Below are 21,265 nucleotides of genomic sequence, written 5' to 3'. Positions count from 1 at the left end.
TACATAGAAGCTCTAAGACTTTATAAGCAGTTTCTTGTCGTTATTTCTCGATGCTATTTATATACTCTTGAACCAGTTGCTACTAGTGATGAGCGATATTTCACTACCGGTGATTATTTCACTGTGATTGAAAAATCGCAAATCGCAACTGCGATCACTTTTTACAAATAGCAGTTCGCTTCTATGAACTGCGATTGCGATTGCAGTTCGAAACTCTGATCGCAGTTCGAACCTGTGAATTGCGATCGCAGTTCGAACCTGTGATCGATCGCAGTTCGAACCTGTGAATTACGATCACAATAGCAAATAGCAGAAAAGTAACAACTTTCTTCAGGGTATTGTATATATCGTATATGCTATTTTTCGTCATAGCGGTTTGAAGTTTTGAGTGTAACGTTCTCATAATTTTTAATAATAGCAGGAAATGTATCAAGGAAAAGAAGTGAAGTGTGATGTTTGAAGTGGTAAATGAAATATAATCAAAATGGAATATTTTAATTTGTTTTAATAAAATTTTTAATGTTACTTATTGTTAAAACAAAATTTGAAAGCTTTTTGTGATGAAAACAAGAATTGTAACTAATTAATTTCAGAAAAAATGATGGAATAAAAAAATTACGGGTTTTTAATATTTTCCCAAAGATTAGGAAACTCGCGTTAATTATTTGGTCTTGAAAATATTAAAAGCGGGTATTCTAAACAAACAACTTATCAACCACTCTAATGGTTGGTTCTAATTCCTTTTAAGAAATGTGTGAAACCATCATACCAACATACAAATGAACTATGAAATACGCTCTAAGTGTCAGGTAGCCGAACCGCTCCAACATTTGCGAAAATGTAGTGAAAAGAAAGGCGGAAAAACTTGACTCGAGTTACAGGAGCCAAAAGAGAATTTGCCGCCAATAACGACAAAATGTTTCCGTCGTTCCCACGACAGTCGGGTCTACGTAAGTGGAACATACCCGGACTTTTATTCGGCCAAACAGTGTCAAATTGGCAGACTCTACCGCTACAACAACACCAACGACGTTTGAACGTCGACTTAGTTGCGATCGCAATAGCAATATAAAATCACAGTGATTTAAAAATAGCAATCACTGAAATCACAGATAGCGAAAAATCGCAATATCGCTCATGTCTAGTTGCTACAGAGATTTATAGTTTTGTTCATCTAACGGTTGTGCGTGTTACCTAAAACTAATCGATATAGATATTTATACATATATATAAATGATCAGGATGTCTGTCTGTGTGACTGTCTGGCTGTCCGTCCATCCGTCCGTCCGTGCAAGCTGTAACTTGAGTAAAAATTGAGATATCTTGATGAAACTTGATGTACAGGTTCCTTGGAACAAACAAAAAATTTTAATTTCATATATCGGCGTAATTGGATCGCTGCCACGCCCACAAATCGCCATTAACCAAAAACATATAAAATGCCATAACTAAGCACTAAACTAAGATATAAAACGTAATTTTGTACAGATGATCGCAGTAGCAAGGGGCATCTGTGGGCAAAATTTTTTGAGAAAGTGAGCGTGGCTCCGCTCTTGCTAAGTAAAAATCCTATACAAACTTCTACTGACAGTGTTAAAATGGATGAAATCGGAGGATAAACCCGCTCACTACTTATGTATATAAGCAAACGTAGTGTTAAGAATTACTAAACACGCGATAAATCAATAACTAAATACGTCAAAAACCTTAAATTTTACTACCAAGATAGTATGAGAGAACTTTATGGGAGCTGGTGTGAAAATTGAAAGATAGGCGTGGTACCGGACACTTTTTGGCGAAACCCTATATCTTGGGACCCGACCAACCGCTTCCGACAAAATTTAGTACGTGGCATTCTTCTTATATTCTTATATCACATTGTGAAAATGGATAAATAGACTTCCCATATATTAAATTCCACTTCACTTCCCGTAAGGTACAATTATAAATTCTACTTGATTCGTTCAGTTTCCAGTACACAAATCAAGAAGCAATTAATATAACGGGATAAAGCTTTGCACGAATAATGTCTTTAGTGTGCCACCTTATGACCTAAAATTATATAAATGTCGATCAATGTGTGATATATATAACTGAAATTAAGGGGTAACCCTTCTCTTATAATGGTATGTCAAAAATGGGTTGAATCGGACCAATATCTCCTTTAACCGCCATATACTTAATATAAAGATTTTCGAACTTCCGGACGATTTTACCCTATAAGATTGGTTTTACACCTTAAAGTATTTTCCTGGCTTTGATTCTTGCAAGTTGCAAGAGTTCGGTTGCACCCGTTGCAGCCCTTCCTTACTTGTTGTGATTCGGTTTTTTGTGCTTTAAAATAGATCAAAATAGTCCCAAATCTGGCAATTATTTCTTCATCCTCCCAAATTCTTTCCAGCAACCATGATATTGTGAACACATAGAGAGCAACACGACATGACTGCACGACAGTGAACTGCAAATGTCGTCGTGAAGCCTGCCACATGAATTTGTATGGCAGCGACATTTCAAACAGCTGATGTACACAATTTAGTTGTTGCCGTACTAATACCTTTCACTTCAATGAAATTTATTCAAAGTGATTTTTTTTATGAAATAAATTTTTTTTTTGTTTTAAATTATCAATTGTTATGAAATGATATAACAGAGTTATTTTATGCTTCTCTTTTTAAAATAGCATCAGTTTTGTTAGAGCTTTGAACAATTTTACACTTTACATATAAGTGGCATCACTACTCGTCTACTGTCGTCGGCAAAATTATAAATATTTTTAATTAAGCAATAGCGACAACTGAGAGCCTGCTGTCGTGTAGTCGTGCAGCTGTTTAAATAAATCTGTCCATTAGAACGTATGTATTTAAATATTTGACAGTCGCTTGAAGCCTGCCGCTTACTTTGTGTTTACAGCATTATTTTGACGTTTTAGTACAGAAGTAAATTAGCTCCCGGAATTCTTATTTATACATTTTTTGAAAACACCACAGTATTCAAAATTCTATATCTCACTAACCAGCTGTTCGATACATGTGTTTAAAAGTTAGATATTACTACAAAGTTTGTGCATTTAATTTTACTGAAATCCGAATTTTATATTTTTCCATTTTACTTAGACTGTAATTTTTTCCGGAATCAGGTTACACAATAGTTTATTGTAAAGTAGTATGATCAATACAGAACGATAAATATTGTGAAACTTGTTATCAACTCATATACGATAATTATACCTATAAACAAAGCGGGTAGTTATCTCGAAAAATTGCTCAGTTACTTAAGTAATTAAGTTTATTTTTGAATTGGTGCCCTGAAACCATTTTAATTTAAGTCTAGATTAAAGCAATCAACTCAGTTGAGCTCTTTATGGAATCTGCTACAACGTCTCGACAAAATTATATTTCCCTGAAAGAGCTTTCTTCATGTGAAGGGAAGTTATTGCACTTGTTTGAAACTTACTATCATCAGTATAGGAAGGCAAGCTACTACACCTAGTCGTCTCTTGTCTATATCACGCCAAGCCAATGGCGGCCATCTTAGTAAATCATTCATATGTACCAGTGCCGAGCTCTTTTCAATAGGAAAGTTAAATCCCACGTGAAATCTCAACACAGATGGTCATTAGCTGTTTTGAATGTCCAATAAAAGGCTTTTTTGCAATTAGGAAGTTAAGTAGATAGCAAAATATTTCCATTAAAGGTGCAAATTCCTAATAATTCAATATCATTGTTATTATTTGCCATACAATTTTGATGTTATGAGAAATTATGATTCGGTGTCATATTTGTTTGCGTGCAGGTAATCTGATTAGAACCTTAATCAAAGTTATTGGCGTTAATTCCCTATATATAAAGTAAATAAATAGACTTTACACCGCGATTATTTACTTAGAGAACCTAAAAAATTAACGCCAAAATATTTTGCGACAAATGTACGCTTATGAAAGCCATAATTGGCGACAAAATGTTGATGGACTTTTTGAAAAAAACATAATTAATTTTGCATATATTTTTTATAATTTTCAAAAAGTGTTGACCAGTCATCTTCGAATATTATTTGTGCATAGAAATGTTAAGTAAAAGGAATGTTTTTATTTACTCTTTTACATACACACATACATATGAATTTAGCGTCTTCAAGTTTTGTTGTTTTATGAATCTATATATCATTGATTGCGTAATACTTACATATTCATATTTATGTACATATACAGTAAAATCGAGAAAACCACTTATAGGAACAATAGTCACCCTTGTGTGGTGGGGTTCTCCTCTAGATGAGGAGAAAGTACTAACGTCTAAAGTCCGCTCACTTAGCTTTAATTCACTTTTGAATTAATTTTAAGTTCCCAAAAATTCTTGAGAAACCATGTAGGTATATACATACATATGTCCCCGAAAGTAGTGAAAATAATTCATCGCGGAAGCTTTAATGGACAAGAAATAAGAAAAACAAGAAAAAACGTTAACTTCGGCTGCACCGAAGCTAATACATATATCCTTCACAGGTGCATTTCTTTTAGTAACTATGTGTTCAGTTTGTACGGAAGCTATATGCTATAGTAATCCGATCTGAACAATTTTTTCGGAAATTATATTATTACCTTTAGCAGTAATCCAGGTCAAATGCCAAAGTTTTCCATACCAGCACTAGATTCCGATCGTTCAGTTTGTATGGCAGCTATATGTTATAGTGGTCCCATATCGACAGTTTCGACAAATGAGCAGCTCCTTGAAGAGAAAATGACGTTTGCAAACTTTCAAAACGATATCTTAAAAACTGAGGGACTAGTTCGTATATATACAGACATACAGACGGACATGGCTAAATCGACTCAGCTCAACATACTGATCATTTATATATGCACTTATATACTTTATAGGGTCTCCGATGCTTCCTTCTGGGTGTTACAAACTTCGTGACAAACTTAATATACCCTGTTCAGGGTATAAAAATAGGTCAGAAAATCACTCAATGTAATAGAGATGAATTTCTCTGCTTAAAGTAAGCGAAGTGAGTAGTACCCTCTGTCAATAAGTAATTCCTTATATATACTATCACCATAACATGGCGAACCTTTCTATGTAAAACAGTTTGTATGTATATAATTCCCACAATATCAAATATTGATTTACATACTATGAATTTCACAATTTCTAAATTAAGAGTACGTAGTATGAACTTTTTTATCGGCCGACCTATTTAAATGTTTCTCTTTAGGTTTTCTGGTAATGAAAGGTTAGAACATTTCTCCCAAGCCTTCACTAACTTTCCATAATTCTCTGGGTACTGATGTAGTTTAATTTATTTTTATAGTCAACTTTGAAGAGCTGCGATAAAACGTAATCGGCATGAATGTTCAGCTCTTTAATAGCATAATGAGAATATGCTATATTCCTTCCCAATGGAAATGTGCTGAGATAATTTTTATTACAAAGTTCAATAAACCTTAGAATCTGGTCAACCGATTAGCCTGTTGTTCATTATTTCGAAAATACTTGTAAGAATAGTATGTTCAATAATGTACAAAAGGTACATAATAAAACGAATAAAATTACTCAATCAATATTTATGAAATAAATTCGCAAAAAAGTATTTTTTTACCTTGAAACCCTAACCCCTCCCTTAAAATTCAGAGAGAATTCTTTTCAACACTTCCCTTAGCCCCCATATATCCAATATAGAGATTTTCGAGTGACTATACCGCATATATCAGCCAATATGTGTTACAAATTATAAAACAACAAAGTAGAAAACTTAAACTGATTTCACTAAAAATTGTAAATTCTGCTCAGCAGTTTTCGGTTATGTCTGTCTAGCATTTGAAAAGTTCTGGCACCTGAGTTTACTATACGAGTTCATCTAAAAAATATATATGCCTTATATGTACTACCTGTTGCTAAAGTCAAACTTGCATAAATTTATTACGTATTCGCTAAAATTATATATCTGATAAACTATTCGATATTCCTCCATACATACATATGTACACAATGCGCTAACAACAAAATATAGTATTTATTGTTACATATTTTTCAAGCGAGATCCAATTATTATAGTAACAATAATAACAAGTAAGGAAGAGCTAAGTTCAGGTGCAACCGAACATCTTGCGAGATGCAAGACTGAAAGCCAGAGAAATATTTTAAGGTGTAAAACCAATCATATAAAGTAAATTCAGCCAGATGTTCGAAAATCCTGATACTAGTTACATATGGGAGCTAAGGGAGATATTGGTCCGATTCAACCCATTTTTGACCCCTTAATTTTAGTTATATATACATATATATCACACATTGTCAAATACTAAATTTTGTCGAAATCGGTTGGTTCGGTACCAAGATATGAGATTTCACCAAAAAGTGGGCGGTGCAACGCCTATCGTCCAATTTTCACGCCAGCTCCCATAAAACTCTCTCATACCATCTCGGCGGTACAATTTTATGTCTCTGGTGTATTTAGTATTTAGTTATCGATTTATCGACCGTTATATGGGGAAAGCGCGGGGTTATCTACATATTTCACCCATTTTGAAACTCTCGGTAGAAGTAATTTTAAGGTTTGAACTCATCGAATTTGGTTGTTAGAGCTTAAGTTGTTTAGAAGATATGTTCATTCAACTTATTAGAGGGCGGGGCTACGCACACTTTTTCAAAAAATTTTTCCCACAGGTGCCCCTTCCGGATAGACAGACCGTCAACCGGATATCAACTTTTCTCGACATCTTGATCTTTTATATATATATAACCCTATATCTATCTCGTTCAGTTGTAAGTGATACGTAGAACTGTTAGATGAACAAAACTATAATAATCTGTACCAACTTGTTTGCAAGAGTATAGAAATATAGATTCGTAAGTAAGCCCCCAACTAACTAGAAGTTTTTAGTAAGTTATAATAAATAGTTAGAACGCATGACCCTACTATAAATCGAGCTAGTTTTAATCTGATGAGGAACTATCACTTCAGAAGTCGATACTGGTCTGTATCTAATTGTTCTGGTAAAAAAGTGTTACTAAAAATGCGATGAAACAAATGCGTCAGAAGCATTAAATATCACAGACAATATGACATTAAGACTTTCTTTTAGGTGAAATTCTCAGGAAATTTGTTGCATAACATTATTCTTACATTAATATGGTGAAAATGAGAGAAATTGGACACATCTACACCTCTGATTCTTTCACCTTACAGTATATAAAGAAGCACCAGTAAAGCCAGGAATAAACAAACAATAAGCGGTCTAACGAAACGCTATATTATCGAAATTACACCATCACTTTTCACGCCGCCAAATACCCCAGTTTCCATATACTGCATATAGTGATTTTCGGTATTATAGTTATCTTCATAACATTGCAAGGAAACATGTTCTCGAGTATACTCGAGTAATGCCAAAAATTAATGTAATCTGTATAGATCTTACTTTAGTCCTAATATACGCGATATAGTCATATCCGACTTTTCACCTAACGTAAACCATTTGTGTAGGTCAAAATTAATGATATTTTAATGCAATTAAATAGATCTTTTCTAAGATACCACATACTGATGTATTCCAATCACTATTTTGCCAAACAAGAAAGTATTTTCCCGGCTTTGATCCTTGTAAATTACGAATGTATAATATCCTGTAACTGTTTTGAGTTTTCGATAGTTGGCAGTTGATTTAAAAATAAATATGTACTATATGTACGTACATATACTATATGAAAATGATTAGAGAAGATTGTTATGAATCGCTATGGAAAAAATAGTCATGCTAACATTGAAAAATCAAATTTCATATAGCATTTTATAGTATAGGGTGATTTTTTAAGAGCTTGATAACTTTTTTTTAAAAAAAACGCATAAAATTTGCAAAATCTCATCGGTTCTTCTATTTGAAACGTTAGATTGGTTCATCAAGACATTTACTTTTTGAAGATAATTTCATTTAAATGTTGACCGCGGGCTGCGTCTTAGGTGGTCCATTCGGAAAGTCCAATTTTTGGGCAACTTATTTCGAGCATTTCTCGGAATAGCCCGAATTTCTTCGGAAATGTTGTCTTCCAAAGTCTTTTGGAATAGTTGCTGGCTTATTTCTGTAGACTTTAGACTTGACGTAGCCCCACAAAAAATAGTCTAAAGGCGTTAAATCGCATGATCTTGGTGGCCAACTTACGGGTCCATTTCTTGAGATGAATTGTTCGAGAAAATCGCGAAAGTTTTCCCTCAAAATGGCCATAGAATCGCGAGCTGTGTGGCATGTAGCGCCATCTTGTTGAAACCACATGTCAACCAAGTTCAGTTCTTCCATTTTTGGCAACAAAAAGTTTGTTAGCATCGAACGATAGCGATCGCCATTCACCGTAACGTTGCGTCCAACAGCATCTTTGAAAATAATACGGTCCAATGATTCCACCAGCGTACAAACCACACCAAACAGTGCATTTTTCGGGATGCATGGGCAGTTCTTGAACGGCCCGAATTTCTTCGGTTGCTCTTCACCCCAAATGCGGCAATTTGCTGCTTATTTACGTAGCCATTCAACCAGAAATGAGCCTCATCGCTGAACAAAATTAAAGCGCGAAACACATTTCGAACCGAACACTGATTTTGGTAATAAAATTCAATGATTTGCAAGCGTTGCTCGTTAGTAAGTCTATTCATGATGAAATGTCAAAGCATACTGAGCATCTTTCTCTTTGACACCATGTCTGAAATCCCACGTGATCTGTCAAATACTAATGCAATGAAAATCCTAACCTCAAAAAATTCACCCGTTATAATAAAAAGTATATTTGGAGAAATTTTTAATTAATTAAATATTTACTTTTATTTTATTTTCATTCTTTTGGTATCGACTATCTACTATCGAAAAACTTGAATGCATCAAGAAAACGAGAACTGTAAGAAACACAATCTAACAGTTAGATACTGTATTGGTCTTGAGTATCAACTATGCCAATATTCATTGATTATGTACTAGTTCTCAGACAGTTACGAAATGTGTAGTGCGAAAGTATGGTTACCTAACTATTCGTCTTTTGAACTACTGTGGTTTTACTAGTTAAATAGTTGTAATAGAGCAAAAAAATTCTTCATTCAAGACGTTGTAAATTATATCTCGAAGACGTGTGAAACTTCATTAAGATTGGTTGAGTAGTTCGATAAAAATATCACTTTGAAAATACAATTTCGAGAAAATCGCGCTTAAAGTTTTAAGAGACTATATAGCTAACTGCATATATAGTATAACATATAGAAAACTGCGATTTATCGATTGCAAGACGTTCTCAAGAATTTGGACTGTCTCAAACTACAACCTGGCGGATTTAGAGAAAAGATTTCAGCTTTCATCCGCATAATATTGTTCTCACTCAAGAACTGAAGCCATTGGACCACCCTAAGGGTGTGAATTTGCTAATTTTGCCTTGGAACAACTTAAAACTGATAACGATTTCTCCGATAAGACTTACTTTCATTTGAGTGGTGCAGTAAATCAACAAAAATATTGCGAAGAAAATCCACAAATTGTTCATGAACAACCATTACATTCACCTTAATTGACAGTTTGGTGTGGTTTTTGGTTAGCTGGAATCATCGGTCCGTACATCTTTCGAAATGAAGTTGGTGACACTGTTACTGTTAATGGAGAGCGGTATAGATCGATCATAACCAACTTTTTATGGCCCCAATTGGAAATAGTTAATATTGACAACATCTGGTTCCAACAAGCGGGGCTAGGTTCCTACAGCACGTGTAACAATCGAATTATTGCGAGAAAAGTATGGAGATTCGATTATTTCAAGAAATTGTGACATTAAATGGTCTTCAAGAAGCTGTGATTTAACACCATTAGACTACTTCTTGTGGGGTTATTTGAAGCCTTTGGTCCTTAGCAATATACCTGACTCTCTTTCTCTCTCTTTCAACGAATTCGTTATTACAAAAAAAGACTATATGAATTATGTTATATACAAAATTTAATTGTATTGATTGTACTTCATATTAAATATAAAACATTTGAATTTCATTAAGAATTAGTGTCTTTTTGAAAAGAAAACATATAACTCTTATTGGAAAACACTGTGTGATATCAACTCTTCGAGAAAAATCATTTGACCTGAAATGAAATGACATACATATAAACAAAATTTATAACAACAAGTAAGGAAGAGCTAAGTTCGGGTGCAACTCAACATTTTATAGTCTTGCAAATTGCAAGCATCGAATCCGGGGAAATACTTTGAGGTGTAAAATCAATCATATAGAGTTAAGTCAGCCTGATGTTCGTATAGGGGCTAAGGGAAGTATTGATCCGATTCAACCCATTATAAGAGAAGGACTATCCCTTAATTTCAGTTATTGACTGACATTTTCGATCAAAAGCCAACTACAGGTACCGGATTCTAAATACCCGGTACCTAAGGGCCTGATCAGTTTTTATTGAATTTAATTAAATTTTGGTCATATGAAATCGGTTGGTACCGTTATGTAGGGAGTTAGCGGGGTTATCTACCTATTTTCATCCATTTTAACACTGTCGGTAGAAGTTCTTATAAGATTTGTACTCAGCAAATTTGGTTGTTGTAGCTTATGTGAGTAGAAGATATAAACATTAAACTTGTTAGAGGGCGGGGCCATGCCCCCTTTTTAAAAGAATTTTACCCACAGGTACGTCTTGCTACTCCCAAATTACAGTTTTATATCTTAATTTAGTGCTGAGTATGGCACTTTATATGTTACCGGCGATTTCTGGACGCGGCAGTGGGAATTTTTTTGTACTAAGGAACCTTCGTTCCAAGTTTCATCGATATATATATATATATATATATATATAAAGTATCAGGATGACGAGAAAAGTTGAAATACGGGGCTGTCTGTTTGTCCGTCTGTGCAAGCTGTAACTTGAATAAAAATGGAAATATCTATACTTATATATATATGTATATATCGTTTCGTTTTAGGTGATACGGACAACCCTTAGGTGAACAAAACTATAATACTCTGTAGCAACTGGTTGCAAGAGTATTCATTCGCTTTGGCCGCGATATAATTCTGGAGTTAAAGCATTAAAAACCAACCAGTTCTGCAGTAGTTTGCTTCTTTGTAAAGCGTATGTGCATATCAACAAGTAAGGAAGGGCTAAGTTCGGGTGTCACCGAACATTTTATACTCTCGCATGATAAAGTGATAATCGACATTTCATTATCCGTCATTTACATATTTTTTTATTTTGCTGTAAAACTAATTAGAATTAAATTCTGAGAGATTTACCGATATTTTCGGTGAAAAATTAGGTTAGGTTAGGTTAGGCACTGAGCTCTTCGTGTTCGATATCAGGGACCTTGAAAAGTTATAGTCCGATCACGACAATTTTTCCACAAGGGATACCTCAGAGGAGGAGTCATGTGTAGAAGTTCACGCAAGTGAGGAAAGTTCTCTGACTGCCATTCACTTGGGAGTGGCCAGAAACGATTCTTTTACATGTGACTCAAGCAGCTCACGACTTCCGGTCTTTGACCAAGTATCCTCTGGGTAGCCTAAGAACATCCGTTTGAAGACGAGCTAAAGTAAGAAGGCGAAACATCCCGCTGGGTTTGGGACCCGCCACGTAAAAAAACACCCCCAGCGAATATTAACAACAAGCCTCGGATGAGTGACCCCCCTTTTGATGACGACCATGGCAAACGAATTAAGGACTATGATTTGAGGGCATGCACCTGGAATGTCCGGTCCCTTAATTGGGAAGGTGCCGCTGCCCAGCTGGTTGATGTCCTCGTGAAAATAAAGGCTGACATCACCGCCGTCCAAGAAATGCGATGGACGGGACAAGGACAGAGACGAGTAGGTCCTTGTGACATTTACTACAGTGGCCATATAAAGGAGCGCAGGTTTGGTGTGGGATTCGTGGTGGGAGAGAGACTCCGCCGCCGAGTACTATCATTGACTGCGGTGAATGAACGTCTAGCCACGATCCGCATCAACGCGAGGTTCTTCAACATATCGCTGATTTGCGCCCACGCCCCGACGGAAGAGAAGGACGATGTGACCAAAGATGCCTTTTATGAGTGCTTGGAGCGCACTTATGTGAGATGCCCCCGTCACGATGTAAAAATCGTGCTTGGCGACTTCAACGCCAGGGTGGGCAAAGAAGGTATCTTTGGTACTACGGTCGGTAAATTCAGCCTCCACGAGGAAACATCCCCAAATGGGTTGAGGCTGATCGACTTCGCCGGGGCCCGAAATATGGTTATCTGTAGTACTAGATTCCAGCATAAGAAGATCCATCAAGCTACCTGGCTGTCTCCGGATCGAAAAACTACCAACCAGATCGATCATGTTGTGATAGACGGAAGACACGTCTCCAGTGTTTTAGATGTGCGTGCGCTCCGAGGTCCTAACATCGACTCGGACCACTATCTTGTTGCAGCTAAGATTCGCACCCGCCTCTGTGCAGCAAAAAACGCACGCCAACAAACATAAGGAAAGTTCGACGTCGCGAAGCTGCAATCACAACAGACAGCCGAACGATTCTCTACTCGGCTTGCACTCCTGCTCTCTGAGAGCACTCGTCAACAACTCGGTATAAGGGAACTGTGGGACGGCATTTCAAACTCCTTACGTACAGCTGCAACCGAAACCATTGGTTTTCGGAAAGTGCAAAAGAACAGCTGGTACGACGAGGAGTGCCGTGTCGCAGCGGAGAGAAAACAGGCTGCCTACCTCGCAACGTTACGATCGATCACCACAAGTGCGGGATGGGATAGATACCGAGAGTTGAAGAGGGAAGCAAGACGCATTTGCAGACAGAAGAAGAAAGAGGCCGAAATGCGTGAGTACGAACAGCTTGATAAGCTGGCCGACAGGGGTAATGCTCGAAAATTCTATGAAAAGATGCGGCGGCTTACACAAGGTTTCAAGACCGGAGCATACTCCTGTAGAACCCCCCAAGGTGATCTAGCCACCGATGCCCAGAGCATACTTAAATTATGGAGGGAACACTTCTCCAGCCTGCTGAATGGCAGTGAACGCACAACACCAGGAGAAGGCGAACCCGATACCCCAATCGATGACGATGGAGCAGACGTTCCATTGCCCGATCATGAAGAAGTTCGAATAGCAATTGCCCGCCTGAAAAACAACAAAGCGGCAGGGGCCGATGGATTGCCGGCCGAGCTATTCAAACACGGCGGCGAAGAACTGATAAGGAGCATGCATCAGCTTCTTTGTAAAATATGGTCGGATGAAAGCATGCCAGCGATTGGAATTTAAGTGTGCTATGCCCAATCCATAAAAAAGGAGACCCCACAATCTGCGCCAACTACCGTGGGATAAGCCTCCTCAACATCGCATATAAGGTTCTGTCGAGCGTATTGTGTGAAAGATTAAAGCCCACCGTCAACAAACTGATTGGACCTTATCAGTGTGGCTTCAGACCTGGTAAATCAACAACCGACCAGATATTCACCATGCGCCAAATCTTGGAAAAGACCCGTGAAAGGAGAATCGACACTCACCACCTATTCGTCGATTTTAAATCTGCTTTCGACAGCACAAAAAGGAGCTGCCTTTATGCCGCGATGTCTGAATTTGGTATCACGGCAAAACTAATACGGCTGTGTAAACTGACGTTGAGCAACACGAAAAGCTCCGTCAGGATCGGGAAGGAGCTCTCCGAACCGTTCGATACCAAACGAGGTTTCAGACAAGGCGATTCCCTATCGGGCGACTTTTTCAACCTGCTTCTGGAGAAAATTGTTCGAGCTGCAGAACTCAACAGAGAAGGTACCATCTTCTATAAGAGTGTACAACTGCTGGCGTACGCCGATGATATTGATATCATTGGCCTCAACACCCGCGCCGTTAGTTCTGCTTTCTCCAGACTGGACAAGGAAGCAAAAGAAATGGGTCTGGCAGTGAACGAGGACAAGACGAAATATCTCCTGTCATCAAACAAACAGTCGTCGCAATCGCGACTTGGCACTCACGTCACTGTTGACAGTCATAACTTTGAAGTTGTAGATAATTTCGTCTATCTTGGAACCAGCGTAAACACCACCAACAATGTCAGCTTAGAAATCCAACGCCGGATAACTCTTGCCAACAGGTGCTACTTCGGACTAAGTAGGCAATTGAGAAGCAAAGTCCTCTCTCGACAAACAAAAACCAAACTCTATAAGTCACTCATAATTCCCGTCCTGCTATATGGTGCAGAGGCCTGGACGATGTCAACAACAGATGAGTCGACGTTGCGAGTTTTCGAGAGAAAAGTTCTGCGAAAGATTTATGGTCCTTTGCGCGTTGGCCACGGCGAATATCGCATTCGATGGAACGATGAGCTGTACGAGATATACGACGACATTGACATAGTTCAGCGAATTAAAAGACAGCGGCTACGCTGGCTAGGTCATGTTGTCCGGATGGACGAAAACACTCCAGCTCTGAAAGTATTCGACGCAGTACCCGCCGCGGGAAGCAGAGGAAGAGGAAGACCTCCACTCCGTTGGAAGGACCAAGTGGAGAAGGACCTGGCTTCGCTTGGAATATCCAATTGGCGCCACGTTGCGAAAAGAAGAAACGACTGGCGTGCGGTTGTTAACTCGGCTATAATCGCATAAGCGGTGTCTACGCCAATTAAGAAGAATACCTCAGCTTAAATATTTGTGTAAAGTTTTATTCCGCTATCATCATTGGTTCCTAATGTACATACTGTATATATTATACAGAGAAGGCATCAGATGGAATTCAAAACAGCGTTATATTGGAAGAAGGCGTGGTTGTGAACCGATTTCACCCATATTTCGTACAAGTCATCACGGTGTTAAGAAAATATTATATACCGAATTTCATTGAAATCGGTCGAGTTCCTGAGATATGGTTTTTGGTCCATAAGTGGGCAACGCCACGCCCATTTTCAATTTTTAAAATACTCGTAAGCCTGGGTGCAGCTTCCTTCTGCCATTTCTTCCGTAAAATTTAGTGTTTCTGACGTTTTTTGTTAGTCGGTTAACGCAATTTTAGTGATTTTCAACATAACCTTTGTATGGGAGGTGGGCGTGGTTATTATCCGATTTCTTCCATTTTTGAACTGTATATGGAAATGCCTGAAGGAAACGACTCTATAGAGTTTGATTGACATAGCTGTAGTAGTTTTCGAGATATGTACAAAGAACTTAGTAGGGGGCGGGGCTATGCCCACTTTTCCAAAAAAATTACGTCCAAATATGCCTCTCCTTAATGCGATCCTTTGTGCCAAATTTCACTTTATTATCTTTATTTGTGGCTTAGTTATGACACTTTATAGGTTTTCGGTTTCCGCCATTTTGTGGGCGTGGCAGTAGGCCGATTTTGCCCATCTTCGAACTTAACCTTCTTATGGAGCCAAGAAATACGTGTACCAAGTTTCATCATGATATCTCAATTTTTACTCAAGTTACAGCTTGCACGGACAGACGGACGGATGGACAGACAGACATCCGGATTTCAAATATACTCGTCACCCTGATCACTTTGGTATACATATATAACCCTATATCTGACTCTTTTAGTTTTAGGACTTACAAACAAACGTTACGTGAACAAAACTATAATACTCTCCTTAGCATCTTTGTTGCGAGAGTATAAAAATTGATTTATTGATTTGTATTATTAAGATAGTGAGTAGAGTAGTTTGAATTGATTGTTAAACATAACTGCAAATTTATTTATTTAGTGTGACAACTCAATTGCCTATTAATTAAGTAATTTGCGTATAACACACAAGTTCTGGACAAATAAAGATATATCTAGTTCTAGAAAGTATGAAAATGTAATTTTGTTGACGTCACAATATGATCTACATATGTAAATGTGGTTTTATAAAAACCATAACTTTTCACGTTGAAGAGCGTGCGCTGCTGGCTTGTTGATTGGCAGTAACCTAAAACTTGATATTTGCGATTCACCGTTCACCTATTTATTATTTAATAAACGATTGTATATAACTACTTTTTGTATACTGTAACTGCAAAAAATAAATAAAAGCAATAAACAAAGGTTAAGTGGGCTAAATTCAGGTGCAATCGAATATTACATACCATTGATATACTTGCATAGGGGATAAGGCAACTGATTTCATTCATTGACGTTTATGGCGACTGGGCTAATTCATGGACGGATACACCTATTTTCTGCACCAAGTCACAATATACTCAATATACTGGTGAGCATGAAAATGTATAGTGCTATTTCGACCATTTTTAGACTTTATAATGTACATCTTAAAAATATCACAGTAGATTTAAATTGCAGCAAAGAAGTATTTTATCATTATTTTGTTTCTTACGGAGTACTATACACACGCTAGTAGCCATACATAATACATAAATGTTTTTCTTGACACTCGATTGTTCAGTTTAGCTTCAAATTTAAATTGATAAAACTTATATCATGAACTCATGCCATGGATTTTAAACTAAAAATGTTGCAATTTCATTTGTTTCTCAAAAACACAATTATTGACGTTCAATTCAAATTTCGAATTCTTTGCAGTAACAGTAAAAAACGTACGGATGATAACGCTGTTTCTTTTATCAAAATACTACAACTCTATAACATCACACAATTTTTTTTTTAATTTTAGAGAAGTCGTTTTTTAGATACATACATAGCATCTCACAAGATGTAATTACTTAATATAATGAAAATGTGCCTAAACATACATACCTTGCCTAGTTGGCAACCAATCTTTAGGTCCCCGGTAATATCTGGCTTCTTAGGCATTGTGTAAAGTTATTAAATTTTACTTTTATATGAAATGTAATAAAGCGTTGCACACAATTCATTTTTATAATACGACTGTTTAATTGCTTCAAAAATTATCACACACACAAAAATTTATCACACACAGTTTAACAGTGCACTTATTTATACGAAATAGACCAATGCTTTTTATGCTTCATTTTTTCCAAATTCATTTTAAAATTCTTACGCAAAATAACTTTTTACATTCTTTAATCTTTTATTTTATGATTAACACTCCATTCGCGACGATGGCAGTTACAATAATACTGAGTTTAAAATGAAATAAAATATAATATGTTGATTTTTCAACGGTGATTTTCTCAGTAGCAAGAAAATCGCTCAAATAGAGACTACTTAACACATATACTTGTATTAAGTTGGCAAGGGGACACGTGATTCACGAGTTATAAAATTTATTGTAAAATGTTAATGCGGTTAATTCAAATATATACGTAACATAAATTGGCCTGTGTATTTATTATTTGCCTCAAAACAAAAACCGCTAATTGCAGACTTGATTGTATGGTGAAATTATGGTAGAATTAATTAGCTTCGTAAATTTCTTATTAAAAGGTCATAACTTTCCGATTAATAATATTTTCACAAATATTAGCAATCAAATAATTGCCAAAATACTACTTTCAACAACAACGAGCATCGCAATTTTAAATATTGTGGCGAACACGAACAAAATAGAATCGACGATAAATTGCCAGAATTAACTAGTCTGCGATATTGGTAGTTGCCAGAATGTCGATTGACGAAGTTTTGTTAACGATTTAGTATATAATAGTTGCCTGATTGTGCAATAGACTTAGTTCTAATAAGGGTTTTGCTCAGTAAAGAGCTAAAAGAAAGAAGGTGTAAACTCAAATTTCGAGTAATAAGTTGTTTGATTAAGAAATAAAGATAAATACAAAGAGATTATATTGAGACTTTTATTTAACAATCCAGAGATCAAACTCAAGAGTGAGTTAAACGGTAGACGATTTATCGCGAAATCCGTTACAATTGGTGTCCGAAATGGGATTGTCAAATAAATACTCAAGAAAATAATTATTGAAATGGCAAAATTTAACGAACTGGAACTTGCTCAACTAAAAAAGGAGTTGAAGTAACGTGACTTAGTAACTAATGGAATAAAAGCCGAATTACAAACATGTTCGCGAAAGACCATGTAAGCGGAAAACATTAATGTTGACGAATATGTGCTTCATTTAGAATTTGATGAAGAAACAACAAAAATTTTAATGTAATAAATTTTATATAAAAATAAAAATTATTTTCATCCCGTAATACGATGGGTGATGGTCGTACTATGGTGGGATCTCCTACGAAATGTGTATCTGTAGGAGATTTCGACAGTGTTTATGTGCATACATTCGTGGAGTTCATCGAGAACATGAAAATTCAGACCTTCGTTAATGGAATACGAGGTAATAACACGCTTCGCATTAGAATGTTTAAAATTAACGTTTACATCTTTGCTTAGAAATCGAGCGAATTCAGCGAAATTAATAAATAGATTAAGGAACTAGAAACAAACCATCAAAATAAAGCTAAACAACTCTTTCTAAGATACTCAACCATTTTTGATAAACACGATTTCAAACCAGGAAGAACCAAAGTTGTGAAACATTTTATTAACACAAGTAATGCAACACCAAGCCGCCAGGCTCCTCACGTTCCTTTACCAAAACGTGAAATTATCATCCAAACCATACGTAATTTGAGCGAAAGCGGCGTATTCGAACCTTCAGCGAGTTCATAGGGTTCATCTGTGGTACTTGTGAAGAAGAAAAATGGCAGCATGAGGACCTAGGTGGACTATAGAAGGTTGAATGATGTAAAGAAGATAGACAGTTAGTTATCCATTACCTAGAATCGATGACACGTTGTACTCGTTGTTAGGCACAAAATGGTTTTCAACTATTGATTTGAAAAGTAGGTATTGACAACAGGAGGTAAATGGAGAATACAAAGAAGAATTTTAGCGTTGGAGATGATCTATGGCGGTCCTGCTGCCTTTGATTGACCTGTGGACCAAGTATTAAAAGGATTGCACTGTAAGACCTGTTTGGTATACCTCGACGAGAGCATCGTGTTGGCTTAAAATTTCGATGAACATCTTCGAACTTATAAGAGGCTTTTCAACATATAGCTAGCGCCGGTCTAAAGCTAAGCATGATGAAGTGTTCCCTTTTCAAATAGGAAGTAAGCTGTTTGGGACACAAAGTTACAAGTGAAAAGATAGAGGCAGTAAAAGATTGACTCCTAAAAACTAACATGAATTGCGCAATTTTCTTAGACTGTGTCCTTATGATCAACGATTCAGTCCAAATTTTGCTGGCGTAGGATTTAGCCTTGATGAACTCACGAAAGAAAAAACAGAGGCTTTGAATAGAATAAAATACAGGAAGTGGCTTTCCAAACTCTGAAGAATCGGTTAAGTACTGATCCTGTCCCAGGATCAGCGTTTAATTTGGATAGTAGCTTGCGTTCTTTCACAAATCAGTGACGGGCATAAGAAAGTGGTGGCGTATTATACTCAGACAATAAGCAAACCATAGAGAAATTATTGTATAACTCAAAGGGAATTACTGGCGTTTTTGAAGTGCATCAAACATTATCATAAGCACCTTTATGGCCAGCGTTTCCAAGTCAGCAATTAAAATGGTTTCTACAATGGTTTCTACGATGTCCCTCCGTCCCTGTAGTTTGGAATGAAGACGTGGCTCTAAAGCTTAGCCCAAGGAGGATATTATAGATGTCCGATTAATGACAATAACTTTAGACTGGGATCCAGTGGAGTTGTAAGGGTTACAGCAACAAGATACGGATTTGAGGTGTGTAATATATTGAGAAGAGATAAACAAACGACCCACTAAAGAAGAAATAGCTGCAGGAAGCCCAGTTGCTAAGGCACATTGGGCATTATGGAATAGTTTAAAGTTGGTGTATGGATGCTTTCATCACGTATAGAAAAGCGAAGATGAGCAAACCTTTCGAAATCTGATGAAACTAAGAATTCCCGAAGTTCTCAATGAACTACTTAATGGTCCAAGTGGAGGAAACATGGGAATAATTAAAACCACGAAAAAAAAGATTTTATTGTATTGGTTGTTAGGTACGGAACGAATCGCCAATAGTGTCGAATGCATTGTAGCTAAAGGGCCGAAGGCCACCAGTCATGGTCAAATGAAGCAGTGCAATTCGGGTGCGCCGTTCGAGTAAAGTATACGTAATTCCTAACGAAAAGGCAGAAACCGTAGCGGAGGTATCCATTAACAATTGGGTATCGAGATACGGTGTTCCAATAGAATTACATTCTGACCAAGGGTAGAATTTTGAATCCGCTTTAATGCGGGAGATGTGCTAAAAACTGGGTATCCGGAAATCCGTACAACTGCACTACATTCGTAGTCCGATGGCAGAACGATTCAATCGAACTTTGGAGGAACATTTGAGGATATAAATACATCCCTGTTCCTGAAGGCCTATCGGTCTGCAGTACATGAAACAACGAGACTCCAGCCAGGGTAATTTTTGGTAATGATCTTCGGTCACCGATTGATTTGAAATTTGGAATTAATGACACTGTTTTAAAGAAGGAGATTGGGTATTCGTATATAACCCACAACGAAAGAAAGGGTTGTCTCCTAAACTACATAGTAGTTAGAAAGGATCAGTTCATTAAGCGACTCAACAATGAGGTGTATCGCATACAGACCATCGGAAGACCTAAGAAAAAAATGAAAGTAGTTTATCTGGAACGGCTTGCAGCGCTTGGTACCGTAAATATATCTAATTGGGACGATCAGACTTAGGTGGAGGGCAGTGTGGCGAATACAAAATAGAATCGACGATAAATTGCCAGAATTATTCGAGTGGCGAAGTTTTGTTAACGATCTAGTATCTAAATGCTGCCGGATTTTGCAGCAGACATAGTTCTAATTAGAGTCCCCACAAGACGGGGGTAACCAATTCACAAATACATTTGTAAAGTTTCACCCCTTATACTAATACATATCCATACGTAACTTTTCGTCTTGAAATGGAAAACTCTATTGTAAGAGTGGCAACAGATTCACAGGCTAGTTCAATAAGAAAAAGCTTAAAGTTAGGTTAGGTTAGATGGCTGATCAGAGATCGCACGTGGACTAATAAACATAGTCCTTTGCGAAGCCATTGAAAATAGAACTCCTGTGTTCGGACTTACAGATCGGCAAAACGCTTAGTAACCAATACAAATTTGAAAAGGCGCTTAATTTTTACACCCGCCAGTTCGGTGGGATGTCTGGAGGTATATGTTCCCAAGTGTCTAAGTCTTGATCTCCCACACGCGGACAGTCAAGAAGGAAGTGCTGACTAATTTCTACCGCATTTTCTCCCAGTTTTACAGCATGTATGCCAATAGGGCAGTGACCACCACTAAGAGGCTAGCCTTATTTAGGGCAGCGACCGCGCAAGTACCAATGGCCTAGCGTTGACCATGCATCCG

At 37.1% G+C, this 21,265-nt stretch overlaps 1 protein-coding gene across 1 annotated transcript in view; it reads right to left on the bottom strand.

Annotated features, from left to right (window-relative positions):
- LOC105226534 (organic cation transporter-like protein) overlaps nucleotides 1–16,992 on the bottom strand; it is a 95,674-nt gene extending 78,682 nt beyond the window's left edge. The window contains exon 1 of the transcript XR_007422034.1: nucleotides 16,687–16,992. The gene's annotated coding sequence lies outside the window, so the exon portion shown is untranslated. The remainder of the gene's footprint in view (nucleotides 1–16,686) is intronic.
- Between the last annotated feature and the right edge of the window lie 4,273 nt (nucleotides 16,993–21,265).

This window comes from Bactrocera dorsalis, chromosome 2, assembly GCF_023373825.1.
Source record: "Bactrocera dorsalis isolate Fly_Bdor chromosome 2, ASM2337382v1, whole genome shotgun sequence".
NCBI lineage: Eukaryota > Metazoa > Arthropoda > Insecta > Diptera > Tephritidae > Bactrocera > Bactrocera dorsalis.
This window is presented reverse-complemented; position numbering and strand designations above follow the sequence as displayed.